Source organism: Conger conger, chromosome 6 (genome assembly GCF_963514075.1).
Source record: "Conger conger chromosome 6, fConCon1.1, whole genome shotgun sequence".
NCBI lineage: Eukaryota > Metazoa > Chordata > Actinopteri > Anguilliformes > Congridae > Conger > Conger conger.
The window spans coordinates 58928101-58950292 of record NC_083765.1 but is presented as its reverse complement, the minus strand read 5'-3'; the positions used below and the strand labels follow the sequence as shown (position 1 = coordinate 58950292).

The window sequence follows — 22192 nt, the reverse complement described above, 5'->3', positions numbered from 1 at the left end:
CACAAGGAACTTGAGGCTGACAGGTTTCCCCTGTTCATTTTTGCCTGAGGATCCAGCTATTCTATTATAGCGCTGACCCATGGGGAAGAGCTGTTCCCACAATCCTCTTCTCTTTTTCTCTAGTCCTTTGACCTGCAAGTGAAGTGTACAAAGGATGTCAGGGACTTAAACAACAAATCATTTTGCCTGTAGGGATGAGAACACCTTTGAACCACTGACAGTTCAGACTGCCGAAACAACAGGGAGATGTGAGAACCTTCAGTGGAGGGCAGAGGAGCTCATTAAGGTCATTTTAAATAAATCATCTCTCTGAGATGGGAAGAGGAAGTATGGGTGAGATGTACTGGTGCTGTCAAAACCAGAAACTCAGGCAGTGTTGTGCTGTGGTAGTTAGGTTACTGCACAATTCGAAGGATGAAAGTCCAAGCCGAGATATTTCAACACAGAAATCTACCGCATAGTGTTCTGAACAAGGGTTCGTTGAGCTAAATCATCGAAAGCAATCTTAACCGTCACAACTGACTCAACTGTTATCGAGTCATATGCTTATCTGTGCAAACGGTGAGTGTTAAAGCTCCACATGTTCACGCTGCTTGGTTCCCGCAGACGTCTGATGGCTCGTTCGTGGATTACTTCAATTTCAGCTCCAGTGCTGGCACACAACAGCAGTCAGGATGAATGCGACTGGGAGAAACCGCACACAATTTGTTGAATCGCTTGGCCCTAGAGTGCTTTGCGACACACATTTATGTGTTCCTTAATTCAGTTACCGGAGAAGAAAAAAAATCCCCGGAAGAAACTCCTAATTATGGTGCCTTCGCTTCCATGAAAAACCTTCCCTCTTTCCAAGCTTTTAGATTTTGTCTCACTCCAGGACATGCACTGAAGTAGAAATGATTATCTCTGTCATAGAGTAAAGGAAACAGGCACACTACAAAGCTCTTTGTCCTTTGCCCTGACAGGCAAATTTAAGTAAGAGTGTTAGGCTTTTTTTCTCTTCTTAGTCAAGAGTATAAGTTCTGCAGAAATTTGTTCAAAACAAGTTTTCCCTTATTTACAATTTCCTGTTTCGCTTTGTTTTACACTTAAATATATATTTTTAAATCCTTTGCCACAGCTGGGGGCCGTTGAACCTCAACTGCTGCGAAACAGATTCTTAATGTTTTGCACTCGGTTTTTGGTTCTGTTGGTTTCTATCATCGATACACAAAGTAGTTTTACAGCTTGAATGCCTTGGTTCCAATGAGACTGAATGTGGCTGTAGTGAATCTGAAAAACTGTCTCTATGTAACTTAGATGAACTGGCTAATGATGAATTGGACATGATGATGATGTAATAATATATTTTTGCTTGCTGCTTATTTTATTGCTTTTTGTTGAAAGAATGTTTGAATAGTAGCTGGGATGTGTGTGTAGTTGGATTCTATAATTCATATTTTAAATTATATTTATATTTCATTATTTTAAAAAAAAGTTGTGAAGACAGGGGATAATGCTACTTGCTATCACTTGTATTGGACACATGATATCGATAGCAGGCAAGGAACTTTCTTTTGTGTTCTTGATGTTTGGTTTGGGGGTTCGTCTTGAAGTAGTTGTGGGCAGCTATAGACAGTGTATTATAGTGATGTGGTGGTAAGGTTTTGTGGTGGTTTTGGGAGAGACGCTCCCTGAAGGCATGGTCTGCTACTGACATAAATGCAGTACCAGTCAAAAGTAGGGACACAGCTTGCCTTTTTCTGGCTTTTTTGGTTAATGTTTTATTTCCACTGCAATCAAACAATTCATGTGGTCAAAGTGCAGATTCCCAGCTCAATGTTTGAGACAAATTGACATAATGTCAAATAAAAGGGTCATGTTTTGTGTTTGGTTACATATCCATTCCATACCATGACTTCCTGATGTCTATGACCTATCAACATCATCAGAGTCTGGATATCTTATTTTCAGGTTGTCCTACAAGCGATACTATTGAATGGATCTGTAATGGAATTGGGGAGTGGGAGGGGATTCAGCTGTAAATTATGGTGATATAGTATGGAACATATTTGTTGGCATTAAGTCATCAAGGTCCAAGGTATCAAATGAGTCTCAAACCACCGTGCTGCTGCCAGATAGATACTTCAAGGGTTGTTTCTCCTGAATAATTCTTCCATTGAGTTTAACAGGAGTTGAGATAAATGCCCCCTGTAGTATCTACAGTATATCTGGCAGCAGCACAATGGTTTGAGGTTCATCTGATACCATGGACCCTTAATAAAGCCATTTAACCAACAAATGTATTCTGTACTGTTAGGACATAATTCACAGCTGAATCTTGTCCCACCCCCCAGTTCCCATAGAGATCCATTCAAATGCAAAGAGATTTTTGTATCTTTTGTACGAGAACTTGAAAATATGATATCTGGATTCTGGTGATGGTGATAGGTCACATACTTCAGGAAGTAATAGCATGCAAATAATATGCAATCAAATACAAAACATGACTATTTTATTTGACATTATGTTAATTTGTCTCAAACATTGAAATGCGGGGCTATGTATAAACAGTACCGCAATTACTACCCGGCGAACCCAAAATATATAAAAATACCCTTTAAGAAAAGCTGAGAATCTGCAATTTGACCATATATGAATTGTTTGATTATAAACAGTGGAAATAAAACATTAATCGGAAAAAGCAGGAAAAGGCAAGGTGTGTTCAAACTTTTGACAGGTACTGTATCTATATCATCACCAGCTTTCAAGGACCCTCAGCCATTATCTTTCTAATCAATAAATGGAACAATTGCTTGTTGATAAGATGACGTGTTTTATGCCATCTGCCTTTTCAGAGCAAACTATATGTTCCACAGTAAATTATATATTTTATTGTGAAGGTTAAACATAGATTATGCTGTGCAGCAAGGCCTTGGAATGTTCACTCTGATGAGTAATGTTTAATTCTCTGGAACAGAAGTATGTATTCATATCTCTGTCAGTGATTATTCTTATCTATAAAAATAAATACCATGTGACTCAAATGAACCAACACACTTGGGACAAAATATGGCAAATGTGACCGCATTTTGCAAAAGTACTTAGAAAATCCAAAAGCAGATTGTAAGTGTTGATCATATCGTTTTCAATCCACTCTAAGCAAATGCATTCATGTTACAGAATATCTTGCCTTGGATCAGAATATGAAGTTACACTTTTGTTCAATAAGCTGCTTTGGTAAATGGGTGTAATTTGGTTAGACCAATTTGCAAGCTCCATCCTCATGAACCATAACTCAAAATACACTATGAACACATCTGCTATGAAGTGAAAATTACACCGCTGAGTGCAAATGTCTTATCGACCACTTACTGTATATCAATGAAGCTTCAAGTGCACCAGAGATGCTCCATACTGATTCCTCACTGAGGGGCGACCGTCCACCGAAGTCACTAAAATAGTCTGCAGAGAACCTTCGGCCTAACACTCGCTTGCCACTATTTTGTGTTTTCAAAAAAATAAGAAAAAGTTAAATGAGTCCTCTACCAAACTGTTTGAACATGGGGCCTTGATTTTGTGGGTTTAACATGTCAAGCGTTTGTAGGGAACTGGCCCTGCACTCTATATTGAAAGTCAGCTTGAGTTCATGCTCCCAAAGATGAGCAGAATACCCATAGCAGTTGTCCAGTAAGGGCCTCAGTAATTAGTAAAGTTAAAGTCTTGATGAACATTCTCTCTTTCCCTTTTCCTCAGCATTTTTCTTAATCTCACCTAAATGCTTAAATTGCTGAAACTATTCCAGCATTTTACAGTCAGAAATCTGATCCCAGCACCCATAAGGGCTTTTAAAAAAGAATCACGGTTTGTTATGGGCAGCCGATTAACAAACTTTATGTGCTCCCCAGGGACCAGTTCTTGGGCCAGTATACAGTAAATGCAATGGCTCCTTTTAGATGCACTCAGGTTCTGAGTGTACGTACAACTCTGGAGCTACTTTCCTGTGTATGAATGTGTGTATGTGTCTGCGTATCGTACCCTGAAGTCACTTGAGCCAATTCATATTTTACGTGCAACATAAATAAGCCATGAGCACGACTGATCTAAAGGGTCTTTCCGTTCCCACTGCCTGTTGATGGGAATGTTGTGCTTTATTTTCTGGCTGGTGCACCAGCACATTGTGAGCCATCACACTGGCAAAGTGGTATGTTTTTGATGGATTTTAATGCGCCTGAGCATTTGGTCATTTTGTGACTGGCCGTGCACTCGAGTAGGAGGAGAGCTGCTTTTGGGAGCGTGTCAGTCAAGATCCAGCAGTGCCTACTAATTGTGGTGCAGCTCATTGCAATTTTCGTGTCGACTTTGTCTGCGATTCGCGCCCCCAACACCCACCTGCTCAGGCCGGGTCTCAGGTGCAAGTCACAGCCAAGTTTATGACAATTTGCTAATTTTGAGGCTTTTCCATGCAATTTACATTGTCATATATACCATCATTTATGTAGCTTTGCATATACTATGCATTTATTGTTAATTCGTTTCAAAACCGGAACAATAAAAAAGCCCTTTAATAAAAGCTGATAATCTGCACTTCATCAAAAAGTGAATTGTTTGATTTGTGAAAGAGTAAACTTAGGTTTGACTTAAAGCCATACTGTGACGTACAGAGCCAAATAATAATAAAAACATGTCTTTGTTCCGCACATTATGGAGCTCACTGTATACAATATACACACTAAGACCCTAAGGCCACAATAAGGCATACACGTATGAAACAACTGCTTAACACATTCATTGGCATAATTTGACGAAGAATTTGATATAAGGCCTTATGCTTACAACAGTACAGTACCTTACATTTAAGTACTGAAATTTAAGATTCTGAGCTAGACTTTGGGACTGGAGTCTGCCCCACCTACTGTCCAGTTCATATGATATTCTATCTGTGGAAGACGGGTGAATACAGGGACTGGCTGCCTGCAAGTTATGCCCAGATGGCTTCAACTAGACAAGCTGCAACAGATCCCCCCTGTGACTCGACCTGACAGCATATCTGAATACACTTGGAATCGGTGCTTTTCCATAGCTGTTGAAAAGAGGCGGCCAGCTTCTCATGTCCTTAGGAAAAACACATTATTGCTCCCCGTCTGATGATGACAAATAGCATATCGTGTCTCAAAGCCAGGGAGTCTGACAAATTTGTTTGAATAAATGTACTTTTCATTCCTGCTCTGTAGATTCATTTGCATATGTATGCATCGCACTAGCTTTCACAAGTAGCCTGGAGAGCTCATTAAAGATCACAGCAAAACTCATGCATATGCCAACGTTATGTGTCATGCAGTATGATTCGTACTGCATTACTTGGCACATTAAACCATGCGATTCCATCGCATTCGTTCCCCGGGTTATGGGGTTGTTCAGAGATCGATGTGTGAAAAAGTGAAGACACCAGACAGGTGGAAAAACAGCCCGAAGAGAACTAAGTTGATGCAATGAAAGATACTTCTCTATTTTCCGGAATCAATGTCAATGGTACCGTGTGTGGGTGTGCTGGGTGTGGCATTTTTATAACCAGAGGCAAGGAGCATACAGCTGAGAATGCATGGCATTGGTAGACAATGGGCTTGAATATATGATATAAATATGATCTATATATATGATCTGTGGGCGTGTTGCACCCAGATTCAATCATAGCCAGAAAATTACCTCTTTCCATTCCCTTTAAGAGACGTGCATTTCGGCATACCGCCAATTTCTGCGGTCTATCACTGCAATGGAAGACACGGATATACTGTATATAGACGGTTGACAAATTATTGAAAATAACTCCCGAATAAATGAGTGGAGAAACATAATGAATGCAGATGCTTCCATTCAGGTGGACTGCATGATACAGTTAAGCAATTAGCATCCAATCATGCTCTGAGGCATGTGTATAAATGCTTTAAATGATTTCGGTAAAGCGAAATAACTTTGAGAGAGGGTTCATTATTGGGCAATGGATGGCATGGGCTTCAGTCACAAAGACTGCTCAACTGGCTTCAATAGGAACATTGACTAAAGTGACATCTGCATTTAGATTTATGGGAAAGACATCACTATATTGGGTTGGAAATTATGGTCAAAAGCGCACATTCGATGACCATCTCGTGCATTAGTGTGATATGTAAGGAAAAACAGAAAAGCAACTCTTCTTGAGGTGACTGAGAATGTTAATGCAGATTGGATCAGACTGTGTCAGCAAGAACAGTCCATCATAGACAGATTATGGTAACACTGCAGTGCATAACCCCCTCATTACAAATACACATTTGAGAATTCAGTGGTGCAAAAACCACAGGCACTGGTCTACAGGGATGTAGAAAAACAGTGATATGGTCGGATGAGTCATCCTTCACCATATTCTCGACAAGTAAATGCGTGCATATGTGGTGTACACCAAGAGAACAGTACAGTTCTGAATGCTTACCCCTACAGTGAGGGGGTTTGGTGGCTCAGTCATGCTGTGAGGGGGCATTTTCATGGCGTGGTCTGGGTCCACTTCTCGCCTTAGAGGGATGGGTCGCTGCAAATCAATACAAAGTTATTCAATATAGAGTAATCACCTTTATCCTGTGACCAAATATTTCAATCTAATGGGAGTGGTCTCATTCGGGCACGAGGGGTCACTGAATGGTTTGATGAATATGGAAATTATCTGAATCATATGCTCAAACCTAGATCCCAACCCGACTGAACACCTATGGGAAATTCTGGATGGACTTGTTAGACGGTGCTCTTCACCACCGTCATGAAAACACCAAATGGGGGAAGTTCCAGAGACTTGTACAATCTATGCCCAGGCACGTTGAAGCTGTTCTGGCAGCCCGCGGCGGCCCAGCACCTTACTAAAGACACGTCATGTTGATTTTTCCTTTAATATGTCAGCCGCCTGTATATAGTAGTAAAAAGTACATTTTAAACAGTCATTGGTGCTACATCTAGGAGAATTAGTTTTGCATCACTGCACCACAACAGTTTGACCCTGGAGAGGAGCCTTATTTCCCTGAAATAGTTTTCAGCGCGATAATGAACTTTATATCCCCAAGCATTCCAGACAAAAAACTTACCGAGTGGTAAAAGCTGTCAGACTCTATTATTTCCTCAAAATGTACTTGCAAAATTACAGGGATTATATTGCGACAACACCAGAGACTTTCATGGTGTTGGTCCTGGTTGGTGGGTAATCACTGGCACAGGAATGTTCCCAGAAGCCCCTGCTGTGTCCTTCAGACATAGCTTTTCTCACCTCTGATGCTCACACCCCCTGTTCACTTTCACAGACGAGTGAAAAGCCGCTCAGTGTGAAACAGAAGACAGGAGTATGTGTGAAAGTAAAATACCTTTGCCTACGGCTCATCCATGTTTCTTGGGGCTGCTTGCAGAACTGCCTGAGTTGGTCACCTCAGGTTTCTTGCTAGCTGTATCCTAAGAGGCCTGATGAGAGGCAATCATCAAGTCAAGCAGGCTTCGGCCTTCTCAGCCTCTATACTTGAGGATTTCAAAACAGCTTTGAAAGTTTTCCCCCAGCTTGCATCAGCTATTGCTCAGCAGCTGTTCGTTTGAGTTGGGAGTGCCTTTCTCCTGAGTGTTCTAGAAGAAGCCCTCTAACAGTCGGTAAAGCGAAGCAAGACTTCCTATCGTCGACATCAGCATTTGTTTACTTCCTCTGCCTGAAGCGACGCAGGAAACATTCTCCGCCTTGATTGCATCTGTAGGTAATCTTTGTAACTGCATGAATTGGAACTGTTGAAAACCTTGTTTGTGATTGGGTTGACTGTTATATATTTTTTATCGTCATTTGAGTGTTGCTTTCTGAGCCACTGGATTTTTGCTCACACACGTTGTCTTCAGGCGTCATGCTGGAGTTCCTCCGGTCGCTCATGTTAAAGATACACCGTGACAGAGAGATGCTAATGACCTCTTGGCAGGATTAATGTAAATTCCTCAGAGCCAACTCAAGCCAGAGGGAACGGCTAAGTGGCTAAAGCACTGTGAGAACCACAATCAGCATGAACACGCAACCTTGATGGGGCCCTTGCAAAAAAAGGACAGGCGTGCATCATGCAAGGATGATCTCGGAACGGCACAGCGGATGTCTTCTTCTCATTCCCGGAGCTCCCTGCACACCGCAGGTTTCACGGAAATTAAATCCCCCCCGACTGAGAGGATCCGATACTCGTTCACACTGCTGCTATTCCCCAAAGGCTTGGCTTTACCCATAAAATGCCTGCAGTCAGCTCTTCTGGGACATAAGGAATGTTGGTGAATGTAGAAGCATTGTGTTCTCGGCTGCTGTTACTGGATCAATAGCGATTATCAAAACCCACAGCAAACTTTGTTTTCACCAATCGCTGGAGGTGGAGTAGGGCTTTAAGTTCCAGGTGTGCCACGCAATTTTTTGTTTGTTGTTAGCCCTTCACCTTTAGTACACGTCACAGGTGGTGACGTTTTTTTTTCCGGAACTCCATTTGCTGTTGTTATCACTCATTCATTTTCTTTTGCATACAGTAAGTCTCTGTGAAATGTCGAAGAGATGTAACTGTTAGGTGAATGTAGGAGTGTTGTGTTCTCTGCTACTGTACGACTGGATCAATATCCAGTATCAAAAACCTCAGCAAACTTTGTTGTTGCGAGACCCCCGTGTACCAATAAGTGCAGCTGGAGGAGGAGGTTCTCGACCCGGGCTTCCAGGTGTGGTATGCCACAGTGTTCATTACACAGCTCAGGAATGTCTACAGTATTATATCAGTGTCTCCCCAAGAATGTCTGGAGGGGTATGTGGAAAGAGCAGGTGCCATGGAAACCCAAGGCACACAAAAACCCAAAGCCACCCTTTGTTTGTGAAAGGATATCTTGTTTCTTTGTTACTGCGTTGCTTTTCTTTTTTACAAGTTTACATTTCCCTGGATTTGCAGGAGCAGGGGAAATGGAATGACCTCCAACATGAAATGCAGGGGTGTTAATCCTCTGCATATCTGGAGAGACAGCTCACATTGCTTTGCCCTAGCATGTGATTTGCACCTTCGTAGCAGTGCCGGTCAGAGCCCACCGCTCTGGCTTGCACAGCTGAGATGGATGCCTTTTGTTCGGCTCTGACTGCTCAGTCCTTTTTACTCCTGTAAAACACAGGTGGCATTGTGGAACGCGGTAATAAGATCAGTGTTCAGCTCACTTCGCGTTTTGAAGCCGCTCCAGTTTCTCTCCGACAAAGCCATATTTTGTGTGCAGGATTAAAGCCCGGCAATGTTTTCAGACTTCTCATGCAAACGCTGTGAAATGTAATTTAGCCTGCTTGATCACTTTCATTTCTGTTTGCACAATGCGCTTTGTACTTCTAATTTATTTCCAAAATGACTCATTTACATAGGTGGTCTTTTTTTAAGGAGCCAACTTCATTACACTTATCAATAAACAGTTGTGGCTTTCTTTCCAGTCCTTCATTCCTTTTTAAATGCTTGCTGTAACCGTGGAACGCAAATTTACGATGTATTTTTCTTACCTCCCCGTTCATTAAAACGCACATTCCCTGTTAATCATTTCTGGGGGAGGTCACATTGTAGCACCGCGAAGTAAGCCAGACTTGGTCTGACCTTGCAGCAGGCTCCAGAGAGGGGGCACATTCCTCCCCTCAGACCCGCTCTCAAAGTTCAGCTCCTGTCTTTTGTCATGGATGGATAATCATTTGCAAGATTGCACCCTTACCCCACGTCCCCACCCTCCACCTCCCCCCGACCATCTGCCTATAGCTGGAAGACATGTAGTAGAATGTACAAGAAACAGAGGGGGGAGAAAGAAGAGAAAGGAGAAAAAAGTGAAATTGGAGAGTCAGTGAAGGGGGTGTGTGCATTGAGCCGTTGTGTTTACTGAGAGGGAGTTGGAAGTTTCTTGTCAGTCGGGGGAAAGTCACTGGAGGACAGCGGTGGAGGAACCTTTTTGCAGGGTGGGGGGGAAGTTATTTTAGTGAAGAGAGGATTGGGGGAATGGAAATGAGAGATGCAGAGGGGAGAGGGAACCTGGGATGATTTTGTGACCGTGTAACGCAGTTTTGTTGCCAAATGTGGTCGAGCGAGCGTTTGAAGTCGACCTACAACCATACACAAAGGAGAGGAGTGAAGCAGGAAATCAGGTAGGGCAGACCAATTATTGTTGGGGGGGAGGGGGGAGGAATAATCTTACCTGTCTGGAAATCTATAAACCAGAAATTATACTGCTTTCTGTTGGTTGTTAGCCCTTCACCTTTAGTACACGTCACAGATGGTGCCGGTGAATTTACCACTGACATCAGGACATAAAGCACCTTTATTTCTGAACTCCATTTGCTGTTGTTATAGCTCATTCATTTTCTTTTGCACTAGTCTCTCGTCAACTGCATGTGTACGTGCGTGTAATGCACGACATTGCCATTTCCCCCTTTTCTCTGCCGTTGTTGTGTGGTAACAGTTTGTGCTGTGTACGTGTGACCTCGCTCTCTCAGTGTATCGGGCAGCAGAATTAAATGTGTGTAGAGCAATTCAGTCCCGCATTGACACAAGGGGCTCTTGTGTTAACAGAGGTGCAAGCTATGTGCTGTGTTTTTGCTGCGTCAATTATCTCTGGCTTGTTCAACTTCTCCTCGCATTACAAATTATGTCTCTACCATCCAAGAGCGAAAAAATACAGCATTGATTTTTTTGTGCTACAGGGGTACAGTTAAGTTTGTTGACATAGCTCCCAATGGATAGGCATTTCAGAACCTTTGAACTTAACATATGTTTGATTTTGTTGAAATGCTGAATGGGACCGTTCTGCTGCTGTTCATGTTCCTACATGGAGGCCTGTTGCTGTCTTAAACTGTAAGGCAAAATTCAGGGAAAAGCGAGTGGCGCTTTCTTATCCTGCAGTTTATGTTTTGGCATCACACGGCTCTTGAGGCTTCAGACGATCTTGGAGCCGCGAGATCAAAAATAACCCAGCCGATAATTAGACAAGCATGTCAAAGGCAGAAACGCACATTGCTCCAGCAAGTTCTAGCTTTTCTCCCCCAAGCACTTAAGAGATGTAATTCCTTAGAAAGATTTGTTCCTGTGATTGTGCTTTGGAATCAGTCTTTCCGCTGAATGGTGTTTCTGTCAGATCTTACCTCATTTGACAGGAATTTTCTATGTGGGTTATAGGGGACACAATGTGGCTCTATGAGATAGATAATCTCAGCAAATGGATTTGGTTGGGTGTACCAACAATTTATCAGCACTGACAGCAACCGAAACTGATTTGGAACTTATATTTTACAGTTCCATGAAAAGTTCAAGCTGTAATTGCATGTGTGTGATAAATGAATTAGGTGAACTATCGAACATACTGAATTTAACAGAACAGCCCCTTTAAATAGTTAAAATGAGTGTACAAGAATAGGCAAATGTTATTTAATTATTAAACACTGTGCTGAAGCAGTGCTCTGCACATTATCTTTCTCCCTGGACTATGTCGTCACACTTTTATGGATGTCTGCAGCAGGACAAGGTTGTGTCCCACTGGGCTGGACTGGGCTTGAGTCAGTCAGGCTTCCTGAAGTTACGACTTCATCGCTGCCCCCTAGCTAACGGCCGAGGCACCTATAGGTCAGTGGTGCGCTTTTTCCAGGGAATGGTGCCAGCTCTCCTGGAGAACACTGTGTGGCTTCTCATGTGGAAAATTGCTACTGATTCACATGCCTGTGTATCTGTTCAACAGCAGTGGTCCGTACACAAGAGCCACTGGCGTTGGACGGACTCAAGGTTGACATTTTTCTGTTGACGCAAACACAAGGGGCCTCATGCAAGAACATTTTCATATTCTTATTGTAAATTTCTCTTACTTTTGAGGCTGGAACATATCCCAACAACTGGGAGCCAATCCAGGGCACCAGTCCATCGCAGGGTACTTTAAAACATAAATAAACAAAAATATATATATATTAAAGACAGATTACCTTGGCATTAGGCATTCAGGGCCCAGAAAGAGGAGCCCAATCTGGGAAAGATTATTATAAAATGTATCAATGAATCCTCCAGACAAACTGACAAACTATGGTATGACGCATCAGGAACACAAACAGTTAAAGGCCCAGTAGATGGCTGCTGTTGCATCTGGCAAACTATCTGCATTGCTGATCAAATGTCAAACAGCACTGCAATTCATCACTAATTTACCAGCCCTCTGATAAACAGAAGTTTACCCTGGTGTAAAATCCAGCTATGACCAGCTTGAAACGACCTGCTACCTGCTGTTTCAAAACATAGCTTCAGCTGTTCAATCCATGTTGAGTACGGAGCTGGTCTAACTGGGGAACCAGCTGCGAGCTGTTTCAAAACCTAGCTTGAGCCGTTTTTTTCAGCAGGGTATCGTCCCTAATCCACAGTTGACTGAACTCAACATGACCAAGCCCCGGGTTTGCATGAGGAAGACAGTGTACTTTAAGTAGCGGGTCAGGTTAGACTGAGCGTGTACAGGAGATGTGTGAATTTGAGAGACAGTGGGAGTAGAATGGTGAAATGCTACACATGCTGGAAACTGCTGAGTTGTACTTGGCTGCTTGTGTCAAATTGGCGCCCCACATATAAACAGCTCATAAGAAAACTGAAGTACCATGCCGTAACTGGAGGGATGCAAATAGCTCCCCCAATGTGTAGCGGCTTGTGTGCTGTGTTTTAAAAAGCTTGCAATGGATCCTGCCCTATTGGTCACGTCAAATCACAACTTTGCCTGCTTCTGATAAAACCTGGAATGGATCAAAGCTATGCGTTGTGAGTGCTATTTACATCTCTGCTGCAAATATCCTTTTGTTTCTGAAAATGTGTGTCTGGAGTGGAGTTTTTACATGCAAGTGCTAGATTTAAGTTTTGAAAAGAAAAATACTAACAGTGCACCAGTTATGGAAGCGTATATGTAGATGGCATGACTACCAAAGAAATGTAGCACACATTAATAAGAAGGGAAGAAGATGGGGAAAACTACCCTGCTGTTGAATGCAATTTCATTTCCAAAGAAATATATTACATCCCTCTGTTACCTTGTCTAATTGAATCCATTTGTTAGCTATTGACTAAATGGCCATGTGTATATACATCTGTGTGCCAAATGAACAAATGCAGTGCCTGGTGCCAAAACAATCATCAACTTCAATAAATATTTTTAATAGAATTTTTCTGATAAAGGGCTGCGTTCCGCAAGTGTGTGTCGTGCTGTGATTCCAATGCCCTCCCCCACAATGAAATTAAGTCCCCTTTGTTTAACATGCCCCCGTATTTGAAACTACCTGCACTGTCTGTCAGGTTTCCATATTTAACAAACCTTTGAAGTTCCATTATTTTCATCCCCTTGGTTGGCATTGTGCTTTGCTTATTAATGCTGACTGGAGTCCTCTTGAATTTTATTATGCTATGAAAATTCAAATCAACAACCAATGGGAGTTTTTAAAATTAAGTAGGCTATAATGAATCTGAAAGCCTTCATTTCTAGTTAATTGTTTATTCTCGAAATTATTTTACTTTGAAATAATGGCTTGTGGTTACTGGCTGTGTAGTGCAGCACACTTAAGTTAATTAAGAGTTAAAATATCACCCATAGGACCTCACAATTGCTCAGGCCATTGAGTAGAGCGGTAGGTTTGCTCACTCCCTTGTTCTTCTCTAAATAGCTCATATAATTTCAGTAAAATACCTTCCCCATACACATGTATTTGTCAACCAGGCTCTTCTTGTAATTACAGAAAGGCACTGCCTTAGATTGGATGGACGCTCTGAGCAAAAGGAACAAAGTTCCTTGGCTTGAGTGGAGCATGGGCTAATTTCAGGTCTCTATTATCAGCCAACTATGATCAGGAGTCCACAGTGACTGGATACAATCCCCCTGGGCTTAACTAGGTCAGGGCTGTTCTGACTGCATGTGCATCACGGTCATTATAATACCTTGTTTTTGTTTCAGTCGTTGCTTTCTACAAAATGGGCCCTGCATACTAGTAGAAGGAATCTTTAATCATGACCTTGGTTTGCTTTCAAGTGCTGGGCTTTGATGTAACTTTCCAGCTCATTGTATTTATCCTCGTCTTATTTAAACAAATGGCACTGCAATTTGTTCACATCACAGCAGTGACCTGAGGAGAAAATACTGACTTGACAGCATTATCTTGACAGTATGTGCACCACATTTTAAACAACCACATTGCAAACCCTGAAGTTCACTCTCAGAAATAAAGTGACAGTGGTGGTACATTTTTGTTCTTCAAGGATCAAATTTCCAAAATGTTCCCTGAAAGTACGGTCTTTTTGGGTATGTTATGTACCTGTAGGGTACCACCCCATAAACAAGCATTTGTACCTATTTTGGCACTTTTTTGTAGTGTTGGAGAGTGTTGGATTTGAAATATACTATTTTTGGGGGTGCAAGGCTCTAATTGAAGCCTGCTGAGTCTTCCTTGAGAAAGTCCGGCCTGGAATACCCGCTCTTTCTTGCATGTTCTCGAAATGTTGCCTTTACTGGAACAATGCATGAATTCGACAGATAATGCTGCTCCTCACTCTCTGTCAGCATCTTTGTAACTTCCGCTGGCATTTAAAGTGCCTCTAAATAACCTTGCCCAGTCCTTGAAATTATTTTACTTTGCTGGCCTTTATGGGGCGGCACGGATGGTGCAGTGGATAGCACTGCCGCCTCACAGCAAGGAGGTCCTGGGTTCGAATCCCCGTCGGCCGGGGCCTCTCTGTGCGGAGTTTGCATGTTCTCCCCGTGTCTGCGTGGGTTTCCTCCGGGTACTCCGGTTTCCTCCCACAGTCCAAAGACATGCAGGTTAGGCTGATTGGAGAGTCTAAATTGCCCATAGGTATGAGTGTGTGAGTGAATGGTGTGTGTGCCCTGCGATGGACTGGCGACCTGTCCAGGGTGTATTCCTGCCTTTCGCCCAATGTATGCTGGGATAGGCTCCAGCCTCCCTGCGACCCTGTTCAGGATAAGCGGGTTCAGATAATGGATGGATGGATGGATGGCCTTTATGGACCAGCTTCCTCTCTATGTTGTAATTAACTGGAGTCAGAATTTGCACAATCCCTGTTTATGGAAGTCAGGTATGTCTAGAGAATGCTTGCGGTAGACTGTAGGAGCTTGACATGGGTATTCTGTCAGCACAGCCTGTAGTTCACCGCTCATTCCCAAATCCTTTCCTTTCAGACAAATATACAGCAGCACAATGCCTTCAGTCTCTACATGGGCTTCACGGGCAAATTGTCCTCAGCGCAGTTCAGCTCACAGATGTGCTTATATTCTGTCTCCCCCTGCAGCTCTGGGGAAATGTGCCACTTTGATTGTGTCTTCTGTAAATTTGGGTATGACTCAGCACCATTAGCCATTACCGCCAGATGAAGCGTCATGCAGAGCGGAATGAATAAATAGTCCTGCTGATCTCTTTAGTCTTCTCAATGGGCTAGCATAGCAGATGGTTCATCTGGAGTAAAAACTTACAAGTTCCTTACAATCTTGTATGGCCCTTATTATACTGCTTATTATTTATTGAAAAAGTCACCTTCTGTTTCCATTATGTTTGTTCTTTTGAATGCAGAAGGTGCTTTGTTATTCAACCGTGCCGTCTTAACCCATCCACTCTGCCCCCTTTCGGTTGAGTCGTCAATGTCTCAAATTATTGTTGCATTCATATTTATATCATATAAAAAACTGTGACGTAATGAAACTGCAAAATGGCGATGCCAGATTGTTAAAAGTCTGTCCACTAGTGAGAACATAGTGAGTAATTCTCATCAGTTTCTTATTTGCAGTGCAGGGCAATAAAACAGCAGGCTCCCCCATGCCACGCTAACGATTTACAACCCTGACCCGGTCACAGACTCAGACAATAAAAGGCATATTCTAACAATCCTTGATGCCATTTCTCTACATCAAAAAATCTCCTTTTGTGTACACTGTATGTACATGCTTCGACATAAATTTGTTCAATCTTCGGAATGGTACAAACCTCTTCTTTAATTTAAGTTTTCAACCATGGGTGTGCGGTAAATAGTTTTTGAGATATTTACACATTAGATTGCCCTCTAGGCAGGGAAATGGTTAAAATTTAAAATTTAAAATTAGTCATGATCTTCAAAATGAATAAAAACGTTTGCCAACATGGTTACCAACAGTTTGGTTCATTTCACACATGAACTGGCTTCAGAATGCCTGTCTGCAGTATTGCAGCAGAACAGTCATTGAAAAGAAGCAGAGCTTTGGTCAATTTAGGACAAACATTTCATTCAAGTATAGCACCAGGTGTAAATGGCAGCTTGACTTTTATTAAACCACAGACAAGGCAGGAGGACATAATGACTTTGACATTGTGGTTAAAAAGGTCAGTCATCGATGTCGCCTGGCACGCTTGGGTAATTGTAGCCTCCTGCATGAAGCTGTTCTCTATGCCTGTCATGTTCTCACTGTGGTAAAAAGTGACAGTTGATTTTAGATCTTCTTTACTGGATAAACCCATATTTTGGTCTATTTTAGATGAGTAGGCAGCTATAGCTACTGATAAATGCATAGATATGGCACACAATGAGACATGGGTCAAATCTTTATCTTTCAATGCAATTCAATATGCAGCTGAGATAAATGCGATATCATGCCCAAGGACAGGTCAGGAGTTCACAGACTACCAATTGTTTTCAATGAGAGATACGTTGCTTTGCTCTAATCCGATATAGATTGTAGGGTGCAAGATAGTCATCGGTGCACAAGTGAGTGCATTGGAGGATTGCACACACTTCAGCCAGGTTTCGGTGGCCTAGCAGTAACACAAGAGGCAAAGCTTTGAGTCAAATTTGCGGAGCAAAATAATATAGGGCACAAACAATTGTGATAGAAAGAAAGGATATTTTCTCCCCAAAAAGCCACACCATTGCCTGTACCTTATGGACCTCATCATAGTCAACGCCATGCAGAGTGGTTTATTGGTCTTCTGCTGCTGTAGCCTATCCACTTAAGAGGTTTGATATATTGTGTGTTCAGAGATGCTCTTCTGCACACCACTGTGATGTGTGGTTATTTGTGTTAATGTCCCCTTCCTGTCAGTTTTGACCAGTCTGGCCCTTCTCCACTGTTTTTCCATACCATTCTCTGCAAACTCTAGAGACTGTTGTGCATGAAAATCCCAGGAGATCAGCAGTTTGTGAAATTCTCAAACCACTTTGTCTGGCGCCAACAATCATTCAACAGTCAAAGTCACTTTTCTTTCCATTCTGATGGTTGATGTGAACATTAACTGAAGCCTCTGACCCATATCAGCATGCTTTTATGCATTGCACTGCTGCGATACGATTGGCTGATTAGATAATCGAATTCGATAATAATGAATAAGTAGGTTCCTAATAAAGTGGTCAGTGAATGTATTTGCATGAGCAAGCTGGTGTACAGGTCTAACTAATAAAGTGGTCAGTGAGTGTATATATATCTATGTATAGTCTGCTGCAGTGTTTGAAAAGTACTAAACAGAGGTACAATGGGTTTTTCAGAGGAGAAAAGGGAAAATAAACAGAGACGAAAAGGGGCAGAGGGGGACATTAGACCTGTTTCAGCCATTTTGTATAAGCACCGCCATCTGCTCTCCCCGGTCAGAGAGCCAGAGACTCCTGTCTGTCAGTGTGTTTGGGGGCTTCACGGAGAACCCCTTGCATGTCATTACTGGTCTGATCCTCCGCAGCGACCTCGTTAAAAGCGCATTAGAGACAGACCCAGAGTTACACCCCTATTAGTTTTCTTACCACACCGATTTTGATGCAATATCAATTATTATGGGCACATGGTGTGACTTGTTTATTGTGCGTTTCAGATTTACTGGGTTCCCTCAGTTGGAAATAACTATTTGAACTCCATGAGAGAGCGCGTGTATGCTGATATCACCTCAGTTGCCGTTCATGGTGGTTAATTTGTAGTTGGAGCCTGGAGACACAGATTAGGGGTAACACCTAAGGAGATTAATTTGGTTAAGTACACAGCAAGGCCCATCGTTTCCCGTTCTCAGTTATATGTGAACTGAAAATGCAGCCTAACAACTGTGGAGAGGATTGCAGAGGTTGACTGTCTTTGAGGGAGAATGAAATTGAATACGCGGAAAACCATGGCCTGCCAATTTTTTTCCCCTGTGAAAGTGGTGTGCTTGGTCTCTTTGGTCTGACAGGGGTTTTGGAAGACTGTGGCAGATTTCCGGGTGTCTGAAGGAGTAGTGGAAGTAGATTAGCCAGGGTTTTGCTGTGGAAAGGACAAGTGGACTATGTCAGAGTGAGATAAAGAACAGATGATTCTCAGTGGTTTGAAGATATGAGCTCCTGGTTGTTCTGCTGTCACACTCTGGGATAAACTTAGAGCCGAAATCTCTGATTCATCTCACATCCGAGAGGGCGACAGAGTGAGATAGAGAGGGAGAGAGAGAGGGAGAAGGGAGAAAGAGCCCCAGACATAAACAAAGAGAGAGAGAAGAGAGAGACAGAGACTAACCTTCATCTACCTTTATGGTGTAGCTGGTCATTTGTAATTATAGTGCTTTGCAGCTGCACTGACTTGTTCTCTTTTCTCACCTAAACCCTGCCACCTACCACTCAACATTCCTCACTGGTATTATCACAGATTATACAGCAGTCCTTTCCGCAGCTGCGGGTCCAGTAGACAGAGAGAACCAGCAATTTAAAAACACCTTTGTTTGTGTCTACGACACATTGCAGTTCACGTACACAATCTCCACGGGGAACAAAGTGCCTTGATGAAAGGGCCTCTAATTTTGGCAGTAGTATCAGTTTACCTAAAATAAGCAGAGGACAATTCAAGCTATCATGGGCACTTTACCATCGCACCGATTTCACACACAAAAAAAAAGCCATTTCCATAATTTATGGCTCCATTTCCATGTCATCCACAATTACTTGTAATCAGGTTTCGGGGAGACAAGGATAAGTGTTTCTTGATTGAGTATTTACTCTCCTTTACCTTATGAATGGTTATTGGAAATGCTGCTCCCAAGGTCAAACTGGAAAGAAGTTCATTATCTTAGACTTGCTTATCAGAGGCAGCTTTAATGGAGGAAGCGTGAGGCTGATTATTTTTTAATCAGTGAAATCTTTCCCTCTGATTAATGGCTTGCTAAAAAGGTACGGTCTGCATTTATAGGGAGGATGTTCGGGAAAGGCTAGGCCAAGACAATTAAAATGATTTGTCACCCCTTTAATTTCACAGTAAAAGGATTTGTGGAATCAGGTCATTAGCAGAACGTATTCTAAAGAGCTGGAATTCAATGTAATGTCTCTCTTTTTTGAACGTCGTATGACGTACAATATGGTTCATCTTGCGAGGTCAGGTTCGCTGGTAAAAACAACAATCAGGGAGATTAAATAGATTTTCAGTGACATGTTGTTTGTCAGATAAAAGAATGCTAAAGACTCTACTTGCCTTTGCAATTATGCCACTTGAGGCGATATTATTGCACTCAAATCATTGACAGCCAGCAATGCTATCTGTATAAAGATGCATGCATATGATCAAATACACCTCAAAAACATAACTAACAAATTGTGGTGATTATCAATATAATGTAAATGTATTTTAATACTGTCAGATATTGTCTGTAAAAGACTGCTCTGAATATTTGTATGATTTGTATGATGAGGCTTTATCATCTCTCTTTAATAATTTCCGTTATTACTGTATGTGGATGGAATCTACGTAATATAATCTCAATGAAATCTTTCATATTTTTATTGCATCAATCACATTTGTCACCAATGACTGGTGCTACCTCTCTCTTATTGTGTTACATCTCTCAGTGCTGCTAATGCATCGGGCAGATTTTGAGGATCCAGACGATGATTTTGCAGCTGAATGAATGAATGGCCCATTAGCTTCCCCCATCCACCCTTCCTCTGCTGTTCTTTACATTCCGGGCCTGTTGTGTATGGAGTGTAATTGCATGCAGTCAGTATGTGTCAGTGGTGAACTACAGGCGATTCTTCAGGATGAGCTCGGTTAGCAGAAGGCGGGGACATACACGTGTAAATGGAAAATAGCAAAGGATAAATTCCGCACAGACATTAGGAAGCATTTTTTCACACAGTGTGTGGTCTCTGTGTGGAATAGCTTGCCAGGCCATGTAGTGGAGGCAGAAACACTGGGTGTTTTCTAGACCGTGATTGATATGCAGCTACATACTATTTGGCTTTTAGGCAGACTAAGCAGTAGGTACACTTTAGTGGCAGGAAAAGGCGAGCATTGCTGGCCTTTTCTTATCATTATGTTATGTATGTTATGTATAATTTTGAGTGCAGGTAGAGACAGGTCTTGATTGTGGAGCGCAGAGAAATGGAGGGAGGGAGAAAGAGAGGGAGGAAGAGATTGAGAGTGGGGGGGTGTACAAGACAAGGACAGAGGGAAGACCAAAAATATCTTTGTTTACTTGAAGCAGTCTCTCTGGAAAATACTGAAGAGTTAGAGTGTCATACCTGCAAGAATAGAGTGCACACCCCTGGCCTTATAAGAGCACTTCAAGCCCGGAGCATTTCCAATGCCGATTTTCAATGGATAATAGTTATTTGCATGTACAGCCAAGTGTGGGGAAATACTAGTGTTTCCCCCGCCTTGAGACAATGCTTATTGAATAGAGGCCTATAAGTTCACAACCCAAATAGTCTCAACAATAACAATAATAACACATTATTATTATTATTATTATTATTATTACCCATGCATACCACTGGGATACATTTATCAATAAAGATTTGTATCAGTAGAGCAGTTTACAAAAGAACAGCTACCATATTTGGAATATGAATGTAAGACTGCTTGATTACAATATCAGGCCATTAAGCCCATCTAGGCGTGTCAATTTGAGAGTACTAGCCCCATGCCAAGATTTGTGCTGAAAATTTCAAAGGTCTCCATTTCGGCTACTGTACATGATCTGGAAAGCCATTCCGTGCATTAACAGCTCTACGCTTGAAGAAATAGCCCCTGATAGACAAGGAAATGCAGCTCAGTAAGTGTTGGTTTTAATGGGGATAAAAGTGAACATGAATCAAGCTTTATCGCTGCTCTGTTGTAGGAAACCATTTCCAAAGCAGTGATTTTGGCCAGTCATTTCATTATGCCTCCTGACCTTGGCACCAATGAGGGAAAATACATTCGATTGTAACTGGTTGTCAGTTTCACGAGTGAAATATTAAATCAGCCAATTGTTGTGATTTAATATCGTTTGCTTGCCATTTGCTTTGATCATTTTATCATTTGCTTACCAGATGGCGGAGTGTCGGCTGTGAATCCCTGCAAGCTACATTTAGCGCATTACCCAGTCGGATGTTCGCTGATGAATTGCAGGTTAAACTCATTCAGGAGTACAAAAACAATTTCACTACCGGGACACAAGCTGAAACCTTAGAGCTACGAGTACATCTCGTAATTGATTACATCACAGTTCGTTTTCTTCTTGCAAGTAACAAATTGAATGATTTCTAAGAGCCATTACCATTACGAAGGGACTTCATATGAAAAACGCTCTCCAGACCATTGCCTATATCAGACCTGGATATACATCACACCAATTCCTAGCACAAATGACAAACCTTGTCATGTTCGAATCATTGCATATCTCGTTTTACACCATGGACATTCATGGTTATCTACAAATAGCACACGATAAAGGCAAACACAGATAGCAGGTCTGTGTCCCTATTTTCATTTGTCTGTTGCTGTCATCAGCATGTCTTACTCCATCACACATCTGTGCTGTTTGTCGACTGGCTGAATTTTATCCGGTCAATAGGATTATATTTCCATCTCTCAGCTCAGAGTAATTGGGTATTCTGGTTGTCTTTTGCGATAAAGGGCACTGACACGGCTCCATTTAATTTCATACATGCTGGGACGTGGTGCAACTGAACACCTCACATTGTTAACCTAGGCTGATGATGGCTTCTGATTATCGGGTGAAGGTATGTCTGGTAACACGCAGTGAGTGGCTATAGGTCTGTGCACGTCTCATTAACGCAGTGACTGCCCACTGGCACTATAAAATGTGAAATCTGACTGGAGAAAATACAAAAAAATGAATAAAAAAGGAATAGTATTGATATGTTAAATGTATATAAATTATTCAAGGTACAGGCTGGTGAAGCATTTTTATTCATTAGGATATTAATTA

The 22192-nt window shown here is 42.0% G+C and overlaps 1 protein-coding gene across 6 annotated transcripts in view; it reads left to right on the top strand.

Annotated features, from left to right (window-relative positions):
* Positions 1 to 22192, top strand: part of large2 (LARGE xylosyl- and glucuronyltransferase 2) — a 178778-nt gene that overhangs the window by 136175 nt on the left and 20411 nt on the right. The window contains exon 1 of one of the 6 annotated variants that reach the window (XM_061245636.1): positions 9926 to 10144. The exons of the other annotated variants lie outside the window; for them this stretch is intronic. The gene's annotated coding sequence lies outside the window, so the exon portion shown is untranslated. Of the gene's footprint in view, positions 1 to 9925; positions 10145 to 22192 lie in introns of those variants that run through there. 6 annotated transcript variants of the gene reach the window in all.